The 19,852-nt window shown below is 39.0% G+C and overlaps 1 protein-coding gene across 1 annotated transcript in view; it reads left to right on the forward strand.

Moving 5' to 3' along the window:
- TENM2 (teneurin transmembrane protein 2) overlaps positions 1-19,852 on the forward strand; it is a 616,146-nt gene that overhangs the window by 338,226 nt on the left and 258,068 nt on the right. The gene's annotated exons all lie outside the window — the stretch shown is intronic.

The following is a 19,852-nucleotide window of genomic DNA, read 5'->3' on the forward strand; positions in this document are numbered from 1 at the left end:
TTGGGGTCAGAATGTTGTAATGGATGACCTTAAGAGGTCCCTTTCAAACTTAATTGTTCTACAAATCTGTATTAATAATCTCCCTGTGACATGGAAAGGAGATCATTAATTTGTGTGAGACCTGTAATTTGTTTCCTGAAATCCTAATAATCTTGACCTAAGTATAGGCACTTCTGTTACTGAGATTTTTGATACCATTTTTGGAATCTCATCTATTCAGCATGCAGATCATTGCTTGGTCCATTGTAACTGCTGTAGGTTATTCCAGCAGAGTGAGTGGCAAAGGACAGACCCACCATTCTGAAATATTAGAGTAATTTAGAGTATTTCCCAGCACTGTCTTTATAATACCACCAAAAAATCTCATCTGATCACTAAGTGCTGTGCTGCACATGAGACAGAAGTACTGCAACTTCTGTATTAATCAAACATTAAACTGTATGAAGATGCCAAATGATAAACTGCTGTTTTTTCCTAGATGCATAGGCATTAAAGCAGCACTGTTGCTATTTATAATAAAAGGTTCACTGCCTCAGAACGTGATGTCGGTTCCATACATAAACAGGATTAAAAATACTATAAACACTCTGTAAGTAAGTAATTAAGAAGCTGTACATGTTCCTGTCCCTCCCACGTTGAACTGGGGAGAATCAGCGGATCTTTGTGTGCGTGGCACATCTTCAGTACACGTGCAAGGTGCGAGGGAAGGTCAGCAGTGATAATTGCTGTACAGACTGGCAGCCTGCCAGCACCAGATCAAGATTTTAGCCTCGGAATGTTTTACGTGAATTTGCAATGGAGAGTTCAGTGCTGTGCCTCATTTCACTAACACACCGTTTCCTTCTTTCTCCTTACGTTCTGTGACAGAGATGTTATTTACATACCTGATGTAAGAAGATTGTGGCAAAGATTGTTAATTTCTGACAAAAACAAGTTGGTGAATTCTCCTGCTGGTGTCCCATCCAACATGGATGGCCATGTGTACTTTTGGGATGTGTTACTGAAAATATAAGTAGGTCTGTGAGAAATCAAGCCAAATGTGTTGCCTATGTTATTTTCCCTTGCATTGGGAAGGTTTTCCTAGCTTTCAGGATTTGGTGTGGCTCTTCAGGACATATTATATGGTTTCATTGTTATTCATAGCAATTTCTTTCCATTGAAATGGGTATCTATGGTTACTGGATGGCTACTGCAGCCCCATGCAGGGAGGCTGTGAGAGGGGTTAATTGTTGTATGATGTATGTTTTCAAACTGTAGTAAGAATTCTCCAGCTTCTAGTCCGAGCTCTTATTTCTTGGGAAAATAAAATGTGATCACATAAGTTCCATAAGCCTGCCTGAAACAAGGGAATTTGGTAAAAGGTTGTGTTTTAATAATGGTGTTAAGCCCTTTGTGAAGAAGCATCTATTCTCTTTCCATATTGCATTCCATTGACAAAAAGAAGTTGTTGTCACAGTTGCAGGTTACCATGAGAAATTGAGAACATACTCAATATAAATACAGTAGTGGTTAGACTACAGTGGGCCAGAGTGTTTGGGAGAACACAGGTTTGTCTGTTGGGGAAAGGACTTAAGAGAAAACTGAATTAACAGTGCCCATAAGACATTTATCACTGCTTTTAAGCTTAAAACATAAAATTGAATTTAAATTGTTAGGCCTATGTTCACCATAATCTAAAGCCAAACAGTTGTTATGCATCCTGTATGCAAAGGTTTGGAATCAATCCTGTGAGCTCCTGTGTTCTGTCTTGTATTCTGCCTACAGAGCCAGGAGATCAATTTAAAAAGAAAATCAGGAATATTATGTAAACCACTAGGGCTCCTCTGCATTCCTTTGTGAGCAGAGCAGCAACAAACATCAGCATCCACACGGGGTGCCTGATAACACCAGATATTTCCCAGGATTAATCGTGTTCTGCCATGGGGAGTGCAAGGCTGCTGTTCTGTAGCTTCTGCTGCAAGGTGGCATGGCATGGAAACAGGGTGTATCAGAGACCTGACGATATCAGGGTCTTGTCTGGCTGCCAGAGCACCTTGTTGGAGCTGCAGGAGTCTACATTGAAATCAAGGAAGTCATTAAGCTATTACTACATAGAGGATCAGCAAGTAATTCTAGTGAATTTTGTATTTTTATAGTGTGCATGTACACTTATACAAAACTAATCTACTTGCTTTTATGTTGTTTTTATACATATTTCTGATTTTCCTGGAAAAAACCAATTCTGAGTAGTTAGCATACATAATTACATTATTGTTCATTGATTACTAGCTAGAAAACAGCAAAAGTAAACAATGTGATTTCTCCTAATGACTATCTGTTGATTTATTGGTAATCAGAAAAGCAACTATTTAAAAGTTTAGTTGTTATATTATAGTTCTAATGCATCAGTTGATGTGTAGTGTTTTGCTGCAGGCTGCCTGATCAGTGTCTTCACTTACATTTATTTTTTTAAACACATGGACGATGATAAGAAATTGAGGAAAGGAGATACACATATGCTGAAGGGACATAAATAAACTTGAGTTCAAGGGAGGGATGACTATTCAGAAGCAGAACATGCTGGATGTGGGACACTTTATCAAAGGTAGCAGTTACAGCAGTTACTGAACACAAAGCTGCCTGGGACAAATAATAGAAGAGTTTTTATGGTGTTAGAAAAATCTTCCCATTAACTGAACACAATATGCAGGAGCAAACATATGGATTGGTCTCATTAAGAGCAAAGACATTTGTTTGAGATAAGCCTCAAAGGGAAGAAGAGAAGTGGCGTTTTGCTTTGGGAAAGACAAAAGAATAATGAGGTTAAATTAGAGCAACATCACGTTATCACACTGGTGGAGTCTGGACAAAGACAGAGTACAATAGCCTCACTCGGTGTGGAAAAAAAGGAAAAAGGATTGAGTGTTACAGGCACAATGAAGTTTTGGTTGGTGGCTTTGCACTGTTAGAAAGCTGTTTCCAGGTTGTTTGGTGCTGTCATTCTGGGCAGTTTGGGCACTCCTGGTTCCACAGTCAAGGCTGACTCACAGACTGTCCAGAAGAAATCCTGAGCATTGAGTGTAATGTTTCTCTTGCTCCTCTCATGAATTTTCTTTTCCCTTTTCAAACATGTTGGTTATCAAAGCCTTGGTCCTGATTTTTGGAGCTGACTTCCTCGGCTTTTCTTGGTGAACTGCAGGTGTTTTCCCTTGCCCTGTTTTTTAGTTACAGTAACTTGGGGATGGATGTTGGTAACCTGTGTGTGGAAATATCTTGGCTTTTCTGAAATCCTGTTTCTGTGCCTGACTCAAGGCATGTCCCTGCAGGGTTCACAGGCTGTGTAGGGAATCTAAGTGCCTAGAGCAGTCTTTAAGTGGCATCTGTAACATGGAGCACAAAAAAAACACCATTTACATGTTACCATCTGAATTTCCACTCTTCCTAACTCTGTGTGACTTAGTCATCCTAATATTAGTAAATAAAACAGGGAGAAGAAGTAATAAAATGGAAATATAAAAGAAGTTCCTGGCTTTGTCTTCTTCCTTTCAACAGGTCTGTGAGCACTGTTAGTCACATGTAGGTGCACAGCAGGACAGGTTTGCTGTGTCTGATCTTAGGCAGAATTTCTCAGCCAGGTAGGCTTGTGTTTTCCACATTGATCCCTGAGTCAAGCAGACAGGTGCTCTTTATCATCCTTTGGTTAAAACAAATAAATTAGTCTCAGCTTTTCCTTCACTGTGTTTTTTAGCTCCCTTGTCAACAAGTCTGGGTATCTTGTGTGCTGCTTTCCTTTCTCTCTCTGAACTCTCCAGTTCACTCCTTTCTCTCCTGCTCCCCCACAGTTGTATTCCCCTGCATCTTAAAGAGTTCATTTAAGAACTAGCAGACTTACAGAGGAATTTTAATATGATCTACCATTATGGAGATTTCAATCTGTTCCACAATCACGATTCAATCTGTTAGCTAGATAAGAGTTTAAGAAATTTTTTAGGCTTTGAGAAGTTTTTAACAAAACGAAGCACTTTAATATGCAGTTAGCAATAAAGTATAATATTTACAGTAATGTAATTGCAAGGGAAGATATTGCTCAAATTGAGATAATAACTTAAAGGAATCAAAGATATAACTTAAAAATTAAAAACAGATCACTTATATTTAAGCCTTATAATATTTAAAGAAAAGAGGCGAATGGAGGAACAGAAATTAATACTTTTAGTTCCTGAGAATCCTGTGATGTGCAAAATATCTTTCCTGTAGCTGGGATACATGATGTCATATAGTAATGCAAAGTGCTGCAATATCATGCTGCATGCAGCAGGACTAGACTGTGCAAAATGAGGCAAAAATGACACACCAGTGCAGTGTTAGTGTGGCATCTACTACCTGGCTGGAGACTGTGACCATTAAGGATGATAAAACTGGTTGTATTTATTTACAGAAAAAAGTAAGATGTTTTTGGGGGCATAGTAAGCACAGTAGGAAACTAACAAAGTCAAAATTTATCAGAAAAAGTCTCTAAAATAACTTCACTTTTTGTCTGCTGCAGTTATAGGATACAGGTCACACATGATAGTGTTTGAATGTTCTAAGTATGTGTGAAGAGGTGAACATTTGATCATTTTGGTAGCTTCAGAATTAGCTGAATGCATGGTTACACTGTCTCCAGCACACAAACAGATTGACAAGGCTAATCAGATAAATAAACTTTATTAACCTCCTCTCAGCATAAGGCTATTCACAGTCCCAGAAGTGACAGAGGACCTGGAATCAGTTATTAAAAATTTGTGAAAAATTAAAACTTGTGATAAACTTCTAAAACGGGTTAATCCAGAAGGTATTTCTGAGGAAAGCAAGCAGGAATAAAAAATATGCACAATAAAGGCTAAGTCCTGGTATCTGTAGCCAAGAACAATGACAAGCTGAGTCTAGCTGGTGAGTCAGAGTGGTAGTCTGGAAGATGGGCACTTCAGAACAGGGTACCAAACACTGGATCCTCAGAGGGGAAAAAAGGAATTCAGCTCTTGAAGAGCTTGTCTTCAATGTGATGCTGTCTTGGTCTTGAACCTGAGGCCAGTCTGAAGTCACTCTGTCCTCTCTCATGTTTGCTTTTCTTTCAAGGGTGTTGAGCTGGGTTATCTTCTGTTAAGTGGAATTATAAACTTCACGTCCTTCATTGATTCATGGGAGATATTTTGAAATATTGTGATTTCAGTTCAAGCGAGAAATATTTTGATGACAGTGTTTGCCATCCTCCTTATAACTCTGTCAGTGTCTATTGTGGGCTAGAAGGAAAAATGAGTAGTTGTGGCTGGGTCAGATAGCAGGAATTTACAGAGAACTCTCTGTTCTGTGTTGCATCCAACAAGGTCTGTCTTCCTTTGAAACAGGGATGACCTCTCTGGCTGGATACCAAGGAGGTTCAAAACCCTCTAATTTTCCTTGAAATCTATTTTTATCATGATCAGGGACAGGCAAAGTTAAAAAGTACAGGACTGACAGTTCAGGAAGGAAAAAATGTCTTTACTGGATCGTGCAGGTATTCTGTAGCAGAGTTGAAAATTCTTCTGGTTTTCTGGGCTTTGTCACTTTTATTGTGTGAAGCTGGTTTCCAAGGATTCTTTATTTATTCAATTGAATATCTAAAACAAATTATGTTAATTAATGAAACCCACTGCAAAATCATAAAATGTCATTAGTGTCAGTGACTGTTACTGTCATTGACAATATGATAACTATTGGAAGAAAAATATATTTAACGAGGAGAAATTATTTCAGATTTGAATTCAAAAGCCAATATAAGCCATATACGTAAATGTGAGTAGGTGTATGTATACATCTGCCATATTAAAATTATTTTACATGAAGCCAGGTACAGAGCAAGGGTCTCTCTGTGTGACTTAGATAAAATCCCTTTGCATGATTCACATTTTGAAGCTGATCACTGACTTATTCTCCAGAAGCACTTCAGAAAATTCTGAGGAAAATTAATACAATGTCCATTGTGTATGATAACCGAAGATTTCTGGAAGGTGTGCACAAAATCTCTTCAGCAGGTGCTGGTGCTGCACTTTTGTGAATGCTGTCTTCTGCTCTTAAGAGAAATTGTTGTGGTGACTCGACTACAGCAGTTGATGCACCAGTTCTGTCTGTGCCAGATCCCCCTTTGGTTTTTAGAAGTTCCCAACTGGAAATTCACACTGGCATGGGAAAAAAAAATAGAAGTAGGGAAGAAATACCTTTAACATTTGAAAGCTTTGCTGATTTTCCCAAGGTCTCCTACTGCAAAGAATAACAACATTAAAGAAGGTAGGGTGTTAAAATATTTTCAGTGCTACCCATGTTAAATGTGTCAATCATGTTGAGTCTTCTCAGTTTTTCACAGTTCTGTTTGTTTGAGGAAGATCAAATTTGCACTTTTTATACCATCCATCAACTGAAATATACCATTGATTCCAAAAAGGTATTTGACCCTGAAAAACCAATTACTTCTACTGAAATCAAAAGACAAATGTGGAGGTGTTTCCATGAGTAAGATAGCATTTTAAAACATTATAAAGTGGAGATGAGAAGGTAGCAATAAAAACACTTTTTAAAAGACATATATTTTTAAGCACTTGTCAGAAACATGAACCTGGTGAGATGTGGAAATGTCAGACACATTACATGTGCAGGACGTGCATTTGGCATTTTGCTGTCAGCAGGGGAGTTCTTCTACAACTAATTCCTCAGGAACCACACGCTGAGTCTGTCTGCAGGGAGGAAACAGGGCTAGGGGTAGAAGCATATATTGTTTATTTTGTGGAGGTGTACTAACAGGATTTTTTTCTCTTTAAGAGAAGACCACGAGTTATGTCAGTCACGCTGTATGATAAGCTTCTGGAGTTGGAATAAATTCCATATTTTATGCAAAAATATGAGTCAAGCTGTGCAGCTCACTAGTACACGTACAAATGGGCACTTTCTAGTACACTGCATGTAAAGTGATTAAAAATCCTATCTTGCAAGTCACATGTGTTTAATAAATGTTATCTGCAGATGAGCAGATGAGCCTTTAGCAGGGGAGCCTGTATGGCAGTGCTTTATTGGGGTCCTCCCAGCCATAAGGAAGGGGTGCAGGGTGTGATTCTCTGCTTTTGCCATTTTGGTTACTTTCTCTCCTCTCCCCTCTGCTCAGTTCTGCCAAACCTTGACCCTGCTGGCTGCACTACTGACGTGAGCAGGGACTGTTGGCCCCCAGAACACGTTCTGTCCCAGCAGGGCTGTTGGTGATGCTCCCGTTGCTGCTTCCAGCTGTGGATGTTTAATCTGACACAGCTGTTACAGCACATAGCCTTAGGAGCATGGGGAGGGAAATGGGATTTAAGTATCACTGTCAGCTCAAAGCCAAATTTCCTGCAGGACAATATCGCATGAAACCAACATATTAATGAATACACAGAATATAGAGCGTAGTTATAATTTGTTTATACACTGTTTTCCATAGAGACCTTCATGAATACACCAAAAAAGCAAACAATTATGATTTTTATCCTCTTTTAGGCTGTAAACTCTAAATTATGGAATCAATATTGTCCAAATTTAGCAGCAGTATTAAATAGAGAAGCAACAGTGAATGAAAATTCAGATTCATATCAAATAGCTTCCTTTCCTTATTGCATTTTTTTCAAAATTTTAATATTTATTATAGTTATTTTATATGGTCACATTTGCCACTGATAGGCAAGTTTTTTGTAACATGGTCAGAATGCAGTGAAAAAATAAGACCTGGTTTATCATAAGAAAAATTAGATGTGGCATTTCAAATATTTGTTTAGTTCAGGTAGATGTGATTTTCAAGTTTAAGCTGCATGAGCTAAAATATAGTCTTGAAAGCTAAAGTAAAACAATCTTTTCCAAGTTAGTGAGATGTTCTGTTACTAATTTTGCTCTCATTAAGACTGTTTTTCTTATGTGAATAAACTACAATAATTGAGTGCATCTTCTTGTTATGAATCCAGAGAAGGCAGAAACTGAAAGGAAAAAAATCCCTTTTGTTTCTCTTTTTTTTCCCCTGGATTAGGCCAAAATTCTGATTACTGTGCATTACAACATCACTGACATCAAATAGATGCAAATACTGAACCAAATTTACTCCAGCAGTAATCATTATTTGACTTTTCATGTTCTGCAGCAGGGCTGTTTTTGCTGTACTTAGCTATAGTTAAAAACTACATAGGGAAAATACAAGTAGGAGACAGTGAATGTTTTTAATCTTGCAAAATAGTTCATTAATAGATGAAGGAAAAATTCTTTGTTGCAGAAGTTTTTAAAGCATCTTTAAGCAGATGCTTAAAAACATGTGTAACTTACTGGACTGCACATCATTGTCAAAAGCTGAATTATCCCTGTGCTGCACTTGAGCCAGCACCACAGGTCCATATTAATAAAAATGTTTGACGTTCTTTGTGAAGTCACCAGGCTGTTGTCAGGCACTGATGTTCAGTGTGTGCCTTTGGTCCCTGTACACCACACTCCTGATCCCATCTCTGGGATCACACACACACCAGTGTGTGTGGAAAATAGCAGGGATTGGGCTGGGTTGTTGGGCTGCTGTGTCAGCTTTCCTCATGAGGCTCATTCTGTCCTTCCCCTGCACATCCCAGGGGTTGGTGAGTGCAAGGTCAGCGTTCCCACACCCAGATGCCTCCTCCAGGACATCTCTGTGCCACATCTGTGCCCCTTCTTCCCATGTGTGTGCCTTGGTGTTCTTGCTATCACCTTGTGCAGCAAGGGCTGCAGAGGGACTGTGCCTTCTGCAGCAGAGGTGACTCAAATGTAAAGATATACTTAATTTTTATCCAGAGTGTTGCAGTCACAGATCTCCAAACACTTGAGCAAAGAGAAGGTGCAGGTAAGTGAAACAGGACCATACACTCTGTGTAATGCAATAATTATTTGTAGCCTTACTGTGGAGTAGAATTGGAATAATATTCTTGGGATTAGTCTTAAGTTTTCTTAAATGGAAAACAGTAACAATTATTAACACTTTTCATTTTTATGTCACATGAGGATATAAACCATAAAGCAAGTGATTCTGCCCAAACTTTGCCTCTGAGCAGAGAAGGACATGCAATGACACATAAGAGAAGGTGGGGAAAAGATTAAGCACTTGCATTTTATGGATGAAATTGTTATTTCATGGAAACATGTTTTAATAAATTTTTTTCTAAATTGTTAGCTGCATAATTTTGGTTTATAGTCTTTCTCAAATGAAACTTAAGCACACCTGTAAGTAGTGCACTTATCAAGGAAAAAAATTCACCAGCTGTAGTTCTTCAGTGTGCTTGGAGCTAGCCTGAGGACCTGACTGTTTCTTTGAACCATACTTTGATTCCCACTCTGCCTGTTGGGTTCAGAAATGAAAGTAATTTTGACCATTTAAACTTCTTGGTAGAGAAAAGTCTTTATTCTTTGGTGTCATAAAAGAAGGAAGAGAATTTGATCATTTTGGGATGCTTCCTGAGAATTTCAGTGGAACTCCAGATGCTCTCAACTTTTTTATCTGGGTGGTGAAACTTTTCTTTGGAATCTTATTATTTGTTACAATGTGCAAATATGTTTAGAGTAATATTAAGAAATAAATGATAATGGACTTTTTCAGTAGTTAGTTCTAGGTTTTTTAGATTTCTTATTTTTGAGAAAATCATCTAGTTCTGCTATACTGATACATCAGCACAGAAATGCACCTGTAGCTATATGCTGGTAGTGGGCACTGAGCATCAGTGAAGAGAAGGAATAAATGGAAAAGTGTTTTGAATCCTTTAATGTTTAAAAGTAGTGTCATTTTCAAAATTTCTGTAACTTTTCTGAATGACAGTCTGAGTCAGCGTTAATGGGATTTGAAGATGTGATTTCATGGTGCTCTAATTATTTCAATCCTCATTTTCAGACAATGTTTTATTAATGGCATTGTGTTAAAAGCCTGATAAGTTACTCTTAAGTGTTGCAGGAAGAGGGGCCTAATTAAAAAAAGAGAGAAGTATTGTTTGCACTGAGGGTTTCATGGGGGGTTGTTTTTTTTTTAGTGGGAAACATTACCATTTAAGACATTTGGTGTAAGAAAAAGAAAAAGAACTTCAGTGAGCACATCTTAACTCTAGTGCTTGATCCTTCACTTGCTCATGTTTGTGTCTCAAGTTATTTAATAGACTGCTGGAATGGCTGCTTTGTTCCTCTAGCCTCATGATGCTGGTATTTGGTTTTTTCCTTCTTTAGTTTTGTCTTCCTGCAACTTAGAATTTGCAGTGTTGAGCTTACCAGATGACCAGTAAATGTCAAACAAATCAAAGTGTTGCTGCCAGCAGAGCTATTGAAGTGCCTCCTTCTGAATGTGGCTGTTTTTAATTGATTCCTGAGAGGTCAAAATAGAAAGTGCCAATGGCAGGAGCATCAGGGATTCATGGAAACAGACCCCAGCAGTCCAGCTTTTGTTCTCCATGTACTTATCTAGGTCTCCTTACCTTGAGCAGATGTGAGCACCTGCTTATGCTCAAATATATAACCACCCTAAGAAGTGCTTAACTTTGTAATATGGTTTTAACTTTGCAGGGAATTACCTTATCTCAAAGCTGGGAAGACATTTTGGGAGAATATTCTCTACAACTGAGAGGGGAAGACATTTAGCTGAGTAGCACCCATCCTTCAGAAACAGCAGGGCCATGCTGCAGGCTCAGACCTACCAGCATAAGGTGTCAGTGGTGTTCCTGCTCTTCCCTCTCCTGCATTCTCCCTTCATCTCAGTGATGGCAGCTTCCTCTTGGCTCATCTGCTGGGATGGGAAGGATTGCATGTGCTACATGGGCTGTGTTTTCCTCTCCTTGCCAATCTGGAAGTGGTTTTTTGGTAGGCCAGCTGTCAGCAGAGCACTCTGGAATGTGGTGATGAGATTGCTGTGTTCCAGCCCCTAGGTGCCAAGTGCAGTCCCAGCAGCACTGCCCAGCCAGGAGATGTGTCCTGTGAGTCAGCCCACTGTCCTTCTGCAAAACATGATGTAATTCTGGCTCAGCAGAGAAACAGGGGCAAGAAAAGAGTATTTACTATTCTTTACCTATAGTGTCCTTTGAACTAGTGGCAAATGGCTTCTGTGTTGGGTTTTTTTCTAGCCCTTTCAAGATTTAACTCCTCTGTTGGCTTTCTCTATTCTTTTTTTTTTCCTCTCTTAAACTAAGCATCTAATTTTGCTTTTCCCAAGATTGTCAAAATATTGATCCTTTTCAGTTTAAAAAGAAAAATTTTTGATCCTCCATGCAAAATATGGTTTTCATGTTTCACATCTCCACTTTGTAACCTGTCTGTAGACAGCAAATAACCCTACAGTCCATCACAGCCTCCTTACTAAAAAAAAAAAAAAGGTCAAATCAATTTAAGCTAAAATACAACTTTTTGTGTTTTGATGCTACTTCCCACTCTGATTTATCAGAATAGTTACATTTGCATGTCAGATGCAGAAAGATGATGATCCCAAAAATCAGGCTTACTCATCTGTGTAATCATTTTTGAGCATTTTCTAATCAGAGATGCCTTCTGCATTAGCATTGGTGATTTTCAGTTGCACTGATACATTTGTTCTGTATTTGTGATTAATAAGCTCCTTGGAATATTTTTCCACTTGGCTGTGTGAGTTTTCACCTGTACAAAAAGGGCATTGTTTCAGAGGCTCCAGAGTATGTCCTCTGTGTGTTTGTTCTTAGTGATTTCACATTCCCAAAAAATACTTGGAATCCGTGGGTTTCTGAGGGTTTGTTTCAGTCCTCTTTGCTATTCTGGTCTCCACTAGCATACTGGGAGGGAATAATGCATATTTATGACTGCTGGATAAATGTTCATGCTCAGTGTGTCAATGGAGAGCTCTACCAATCCTGTGCTATTTTTCCTACAACTGACTGAAATGTGCATGCAAATAGATATGTAGATGAATTCTTCAGCTCCACAGTAAACATCCACAGCAAGCTTTATCTACTACAGGCACAGAATGAAAAAGCTTTGGCAGAGGAATTTCACCCACAGCCTGAGATCACCATCCTGGCACTTGTGCGGTGCCATGTGTATGCCCAAATTCCACAGGTGGTGGTGAAAGGAGCTGGGTTGGTGTTTACCAAACCTTTGTGCACATCCAACGTGCCTTCAGTGCTTGGCAGAGTTTGGCAAGTGGGTGGAACTGTGCCTGTTAGCAGCTTCCCCACACAGCAGAACAATGGAATGAAAGAGTGGCCTAAAAATACCCAGAGCAGTCACTCATACGCTCTGACACCGCCAGGGAGGTTACTGGGGAGAAGAAGCCCTCGTGTTTCAATGTATAATACTACTAAGCATGCAAATTAGATGTTGGTGTTTTGTCTAGATGATTCTGTGCCTGTCATATTTCTTTCCATCAACAAGGTTAAAGTATATGTACAGTTAAATAACAGATCTAAAAATAAGACGAATTTTGAAGGGCAGGTTATGGACTAAGTCTGACAATATCAATGAGCTTATTTTCTATAAATGGATTATTTTCATAGGCCTTTTAATTTTACAACCTTAGGCTACACCCGCATCCTTTTTAAAAAGCCTTTTTGTGGAGTTTGGGGGATTGTAACACTGAGGCTTTCAAATAATCAACCCCTTCTAGGAGTGGGAGCTTGAAGCAAAATACCAAATAAGGGGGTTTGTCAGAACTGACTGAACGGAACATACGTGACTCAGTAAATAGCACCAGATCCAGCAGGGTAATAAAGACTGGCATAAGCTAATATATTAGAGATTAGAAGAGATGGCATAAGTGACATGCTAAGGCAAATTACATTGTTCTTCCATTCTATAGGCTCCAAAAAACCTCTGGCCCAAGGGCTTAAGATTCTTATTATTTGAAAATAAGGAGATAAAATAGAAGTAATCTTGTCTTAATTTGCACTAATATAAACAATATGGTATTAATCAAAGTTAATCATCAGTAAAATAAGACAAGCACAGAGTGATCCATCCTGCATGCTTCATCTTGGGATGGCATGGGAGAAATGCCCCTGCTTTGGTGTGCATCTCTGTCCATTAACTGCAGAGGTAACTACTGGACTAGTTATGATTTGGTAACTATTTTTAAATTAGTTGAATCAGTAGAATTAGTTGAAGCTCATTCAAAACATCTGAGTTAAGACAGAAAAGCATGTTTCATTTGGAATACTCTCACAAGTTAATTGCTCTGCTCTGTCCTTTGGCATCACTTGTCTTGTTGTCACCTTGCTTCTCCATGGAGGGCACTGAGAGACCAGAGGTACTAATTTTTCACTGCTGTCACTTGAGGGCTCTCTGAATTCATAGCCTAAATTTAGATATTCCCAAGACTTTGCAGATATTCTCAGGATACTGCATAAGAGAGAGTAAACCTACTTGCAATCTTGTGTTGACTTAGCTTTTATGGTAACTAAGTTTAATATTTGCAAACAAATAATTTTCAAAGGTACAACATTGCTAACCTAGAAACAGATTTCTTAAAGTGAAGAATTAAAATACTTTTGGACAACAGCATTGATTGTGGTTGTCATGTAAAGATGTTTTGAAATAAATCTTGACCACAGGAGCAGTATCTTGGTAGAACTTCAAGAAGTCCTGTGCTGGGGCACTGTCTCCACAGTTGTGCTTCCCAAAAAAAGCACTCAGGCTAATGCAGGAGAGTTCTGAAGAAATCTTTTGAGGCTTGAAGACAACATAGACACACATAGCCATTCTTGAGTTTATCTGACAGTCAGTCCCCTGAAGGTTAGCTGAGAATTCTTTGAAGAAATGTTTTCAGTGGTTTGGGGCTGCTTTGTCTTTGAGGTGTTTATGTATGGGGACTCAAATTGTAATTACAGACTCAGGCTGGCTGCAAAGGCTCAGGTCATGGAACAAGGCTCTAAGAATTTCATAGAACCAAAGAAAGTAGGCTTTGGTAGGGCTGCCAGTCAGCTGTTCCCTTCCCAGGTTGAGACTGGCAGTGATTTCTCCCAGATGAGGGTCACCTCTGTTCATCTATCTTGGCAAACCCCTGCTGTGCATCCATCCCCTCGCTGCCCCCCCCGAGTGCCACAGCTCCTGGGCATCACCTGCAAGCTCTGCCCCAGGATGTTCTGTGCAGCAGTTCTCTGGCTGCACCAAAGCCTACACTCAGGACTTCCAGATCTTTGCCAGTTGCCTTCCCAGGCTTTTGCAGGAACCCAGACTTGCTCATTTCTTCAAACTCATAATTTGTGCATTCAAGTGGTATTTCCTCCCTTTCTCATCATTGTTCCTTCTCTGTAAATCAACAGCCCTGTTTTCCAGTCATACACGTCCTTCTGGTTATGGTCATGTCACAGATCACTGAATTAACTTGAACTTCTTCCTGATTGTTGCCCAAACTCTGCACAGTAGTATACAGACACCTGAGGGAGGTGTCTGAAGACCCTCCCTTAAGGGCAGGAATGTGCAAAGTGCCTCTTGTTTTCCCTCCTGTATGACTCCTCCGGTTGCAGCTCCTCCTCCTTTACATTTGTTTCAGCCTGTGTTGTGTGCTTGTGCCCCCGGGGCTATGTTAATATATTTACTGACAGCTGTGGTAAAAATTGAGTTTTACAGATGTGCATGAGCACATATGCACGTATAACATTATACAGTATTCCTTCAGTTTTTCATTTTCAGCCTTGTATTATCTATAAACAAACACACAGCTCATACTTAGTTGCTTGACAAATTTCAGTTGCAATTATAAAGCATAAATGTAATTGTCATATAGTCTTGGCTGTGAATTTTCAAGGCAGGTGTCAGGCACTGCTATTTTGCATCCCATCCCTCCACCCAAACCCGCCATAGCTCTTGAGTTGGAAATGTGTATCAGAAACAATGGCAGCATTTCCAAATGCTTCTATGGAGCGTTTTACAACTTAGGGAAGTTTTATCACTGGAAATTAACCTTTGAGAGGAGAAATAGAATTTTATTTGAAAGTCTTTTAGTGCATTTAAGAGTCTGAAATAATTTTTTGCCATTCAATAAAAATGAAATATCTCAGCTTTATAAACCTACTTCAGGGTTTTTTTTTGTTTATGGGTTTTTTTTCCCCTCCCCAACATTCCCTTTGAAGCTTACCACTTGATAGATTAGCCCAGTGCTAAATAAAATGCCCTTTTTTTTATGTTTGGAAGCTTGGTAATTATTGCCAAAAGATTCTTAGTGGCTCATACTATACATATAATCAGATTAGTCTTGAATTCTGTCTCAGCTGAGGCTGTAGGAGTAATCCAATTGGTGCTTGTTTACCTCTCCTGTTCCTGCTGCCTCCAAGGGTGCACAGCAGCCCGGGGAGGGCAGCAGGGCTGTGCTGTGCTGATGCCTTGCAGGGGCTACCTAGAGCAGAGGCTAGACAGAGTTAAAAGGATAGAGTGGGTATTTATTATTTAACAGACACACCTGGGGCAGTCAAAAGCCTGGCAAAAGCTACACCCAATGTGGATGATGGTCATGAGTTTTTTAGACAGATATAAGTTCAGTTTATTTGCACATCAGAGGTTAATTGTCCAATTACAGCTTCAGGGAATGAAGTCACATTCCCCCAGTTGGCTTCTCCCCTCCCAATTTATTTTTGTTTGTACTTCTTGGGGCCTGAGGCCGTGCTGCTGACCTTGGTTCTCAGGCCTGGAAGGATTGTCTTGTCTGACCAAGCTGTGATGAGAGCTTGCTGCCACTCTGCATGGAGTTCAGAGTGATGCACTAGTGCAGGGCAGGGCCTGAGAAACAGAAAAGCCAAAACTTAAGGCAGCAGTGGGGCTGACCCTCTGAGAGGGATGTGAGACCAACCCCAGAGAATTTGGTGTCTCTCAAAACTCCCAAGCCTGGCTGGGCAGTTCAGCTCTCAAGTCTCTCACAGTTACAGTGAGAAACCCTTCCCAGAGCTCTGTGTCTGTCTCTGATCCCACAAGTCCATCAGTAGGACTTAAAAATGCTGCTTTTCAGGGAAATAATCGTCAAATGTGTGCGTGTCAAACACGCCCCTCACAGATCAAACTGCTGGAGGTTTGGGGCACTCTGTGTATGTAACATAGAAGCTTGAGTAAAGATCAAGTCCATGGCATTTTTAGGTTTTTCAACAACATTTTTACTACTTTCCTGGGATTTATTAGGAGTAAATAATTAGGAGATGTAGGGGACCTCAAAGGTCAGCTATAGCTTTTAAAGTATTCAATTTTCTTCTGCAATTCATTGAAAGGATTCCTAGGCTTCATTGTATTTAAAAGAATTTAACAATTTTGTTAGTAATTCACATCTTGCCCAGGCTTCATGTTTTGTTTAGTCTCAGCCTCATCTATTGTAGCACAATGTTGATTGCTTCAGGTGCTGATTTTACAATTAAATGAAATTAGGATTACAACAGTAGAAAGGCAGACAGGAAATAGCCATTTTGTTATGCTAGCATGTGTATATAATAGATTTAATGAAATTCAAACTGTACGTATCCGGTCCTCATTAGCAATTCAATCTGCCTTCAGTAATAATCAAATATACATATATTTATCAAATGTAATATGTGTGAGTCCATATGCTTCAGTACATGTATACAATGTTGTTTAATACCTTTTGGAACTTAACATATTGGGCATCTGTTCCCATTACCTCAGGATTACATCTGAAGGAATATATTTGTAAATATGGTGTATTTTTAAAAATTTCCATTGTTTGTTACTTTCTATGTAGTTTTTAGTAAAAGAAGAGCTCTCTGACTCTGTGTGAGGTGTGATAATTACCTCAGTCCCCAAGATCAGTACAAGTACATGTCCTAGCAATGAGTGCAAAAAAGCAAATATCTTCACATAGCTATTTTTAAGAGTTCCTTAAGCTTTATTATGAAAGTTTTTATTTTTTCTTGAACAATGAGTTTTAAAACATGTAAAATTTTAGCTGCTACAAAGTGTTTGGCAGTGTAGAAACTAAAATCACAAAATGCAAAATTAAAATGTCATGGTAAATATCTGCTTCATTGTGTTTCATATTCATTAAGAGATAAAATAGGTCTTTTTCATAAGGATAAAGGGATTAATCATTTCAATTTACTTGTTATGCTAGCCAAAAATAAAATTCATCAGCTATTTGAAGTGTTCTTTATAATACTTGAAGAGGGATATGTGTTTTTTTAGTAGAATTTGGGTTTTCAAACTTAGTTCAGCTTTTTTGCATAATGTGAAGTTACTTAAATTGGATTTTAAAAAATACAAAAAATTATATTCTGTCTATATGGACTATATTTTAAAGAAACCAGCACTTCAAAGGAATATACTGCAAGGTACCAACCTGTATCCAGCCTAGCAAAATTAGTTCAAGGTATCCTGGGGTAATGCTAAATGAAAATGGTATTCATGGTGTCAGAGCTCACAAAAAATAGTTATTAATACACTCTTTCTTTTAGGAAAGATGTAAAAGTATTTCCCTTTAGGTAGGAAGATAACAAAGAGTATAACTCAATAGATGTTTGATGGAGATACTCGGTGTAAGATTCCTGTCTGACTGAAGATGTTCTGATTCCACAGAGTCTGCTGGAACTGCTGTGTTTGCCACAGGGGGTCTCTTTAGCTATCCAAAATCTCTTTCCTTACTGCAGGATAAATTAGGTCTCAGAAACAGTGACGTATGCTCAAGTTCTGGATGTGGGAAGCATTTTGGGAGTGGGGTGAGGAGGAAGGTTCTGTGGGGTTTTTTTAATGAAGCCAGAGCAATGGAGAGATCTGCTTGATAATAAAGCTTAACTTCAGTGCCAGCTCCGTGCTGTTACAGCATATTACTACACAGCAAGAAATGTGGCACAGATGTTGTGGCAGCCATATTTTACACCCTCCAAAAGGTCATGTCGCTTGTTATTACATTCAGAATCAATATTAAGTGAGCGTTCCAAATTTCAGCTGTCAGTTGAATTTATTGCCGCAAACCAAGGCTGAAAGGTTTTCAACTGTGATTCCAGCAAGCTAACAAATTAATAATACAGAAGTATGCATGGTGGAGCAGGTGATCCATGTTCCAGCAGAAAAGGAAGTTTAATTGAAAATCAGAGGAATCAGAGCTGAGCTGTTGAGTCTTTTCACTGTACCACGGGGGACGTGTAGTGTCTGTGAGAACTTGTCTGGTGGCCACTGGCAGGGAGGGTTTGCAAACAGAGCCAGTTGTGTGCTGCACAGTGAGGTAAAGCACACATTGCCTTTGTGCCTTGGAAAATATTTCCATCTCTGACATGTGGAAGTCATTTTCATATTCCTGTGTCTTATGCATGTGTGACAATTCTGCTTTTTTGTCACCATCTCTGGTAACAGCAAAAGGGAACAGGTCTGGGTGGGAAATGTTGTTGGTGGTGATCCAGGAGAGCTGCAGCTTTGAAGGCTCAGGTTGTACCTGTGTTTTCACTTCCTCCAGGGAAAAGTTAAATTTCAGCACCAAAACACTTTCTGGAATAGAAACGTTCCTGTTGTCCAGTGGGGATTGGCTTCTGGAATGGGGTCTCATGAACTTTGGTAGCCACAATGCTCACAAAACCTCTCCAGTTTGATAGCATGATAGAATTTTTTAAAGCTTCCAGATGTTCAGTATTTCTGGTGCTGCTTTCAGTACCAGATGCTGAGAGATGTGAATGAAGAAAACCCCTTGCAGCCTGGAATGTCTCTCTTGTTTTCAGTAGGTGTTGAAGTGACCTTAGCTAGATGAACAGCACTATTTTTCATCTGATCTTTCTCATTTTATTCTTTCTTCCCTATATTCATATAGTTTCATTCTGCTAGTTTCCATTTTCTTAAAGACTCTTCTACAATATGTGCAGTGCCTCTGTGGCTTTGTTGCTTTTCCTCCTTCAGTTCCAGAAATAGTGGATTTTGCTTCACATATCTGTGAAGGATGTTCCTCCATTTTACAGTACAATGATCAAAATTACAGCTAATCTGCAGCAATTCTCTTACATTTCGCATAAATTTGACATTATTCATGCTACTTAATGTAAATTCTTCAGATAGAAGTTTATGGTTCTTGAAGCTAAACATGTGAAAACAAGGAAAATTGTAAAGAAACTGTCAAATTGAAATGAGAGCAACAGGAGAGACAACATGCCTTCACAACTGCCTTTTGTGTACTTTTTTTTTTTTTAATTTGTCCCCCACAAATTCAGGTGGGGTTGTTAATTTTTAAATTTTAAACTACCTTCTTATTTGTGCTATTGCCAAGAAAAAAACTACAATGCAGAAGTGTAACTACTGTTGTACATTTCTGGCTTTAGGGACATAAGCAATCATTTTTCTTAAAAATAATTACCTGATACAGGGAAATATTAGCAGTTTATTCAGTACAGAGTTTTGAGAAATAAGGGGTTAATATGAAGGAGATCAAAGACTGAAGGGGGGAGCAATGGGACAAATGTATTCATATGCCAAAGGTATTTTGCTGCACCACTGTGCACCACTTTGGACAAAGCATAAATCACGGTTATTTAAAATTGGCTGTGAGGTTCAGAGAGCTGATTGAAGTTACTCTCAGTGCTACATGGATTACTATTGCAAAACAGAGCTGGTTCCAGCCTTCCTGCTGCAGGGAAGATAATTTCTGCCACTGCCACTCTTATTCTTCTCATTGTTTCTGTTTCCTCAGTAACAACTATAGCTATTTGCATTTGTAATGGTCTTTTGAGACTACAAGCCCTGAAAGGATCAGGCATTTGTATATACCTTCAGTCTTACTGAAATGGCATTTTCAAACCTTTGAAAAAATCTACATGCTTTTTTTCTTCTAAAATGCAGAAAGGAAGCTATGGAGACATCAAGAGACAATCAGAGTTTGGGTTTTTCCATCAGAACATCTTTATATAGATGAGAAATTTAC

Source organism: Lonchura striata, chromosome 15 (genome assembly GCF_046129695.1).
Source record: "Lonchura striata isolate bLonStr1 chromosome 15, bLonStr1.mat, whole genome shotgun sequence".
NCBI classification, from domain to species: Eukaryota; Metazoa; Chordata; class Aves; order Passeriformes; family Estrildidae; genus Lonchura; species Lonchura striata.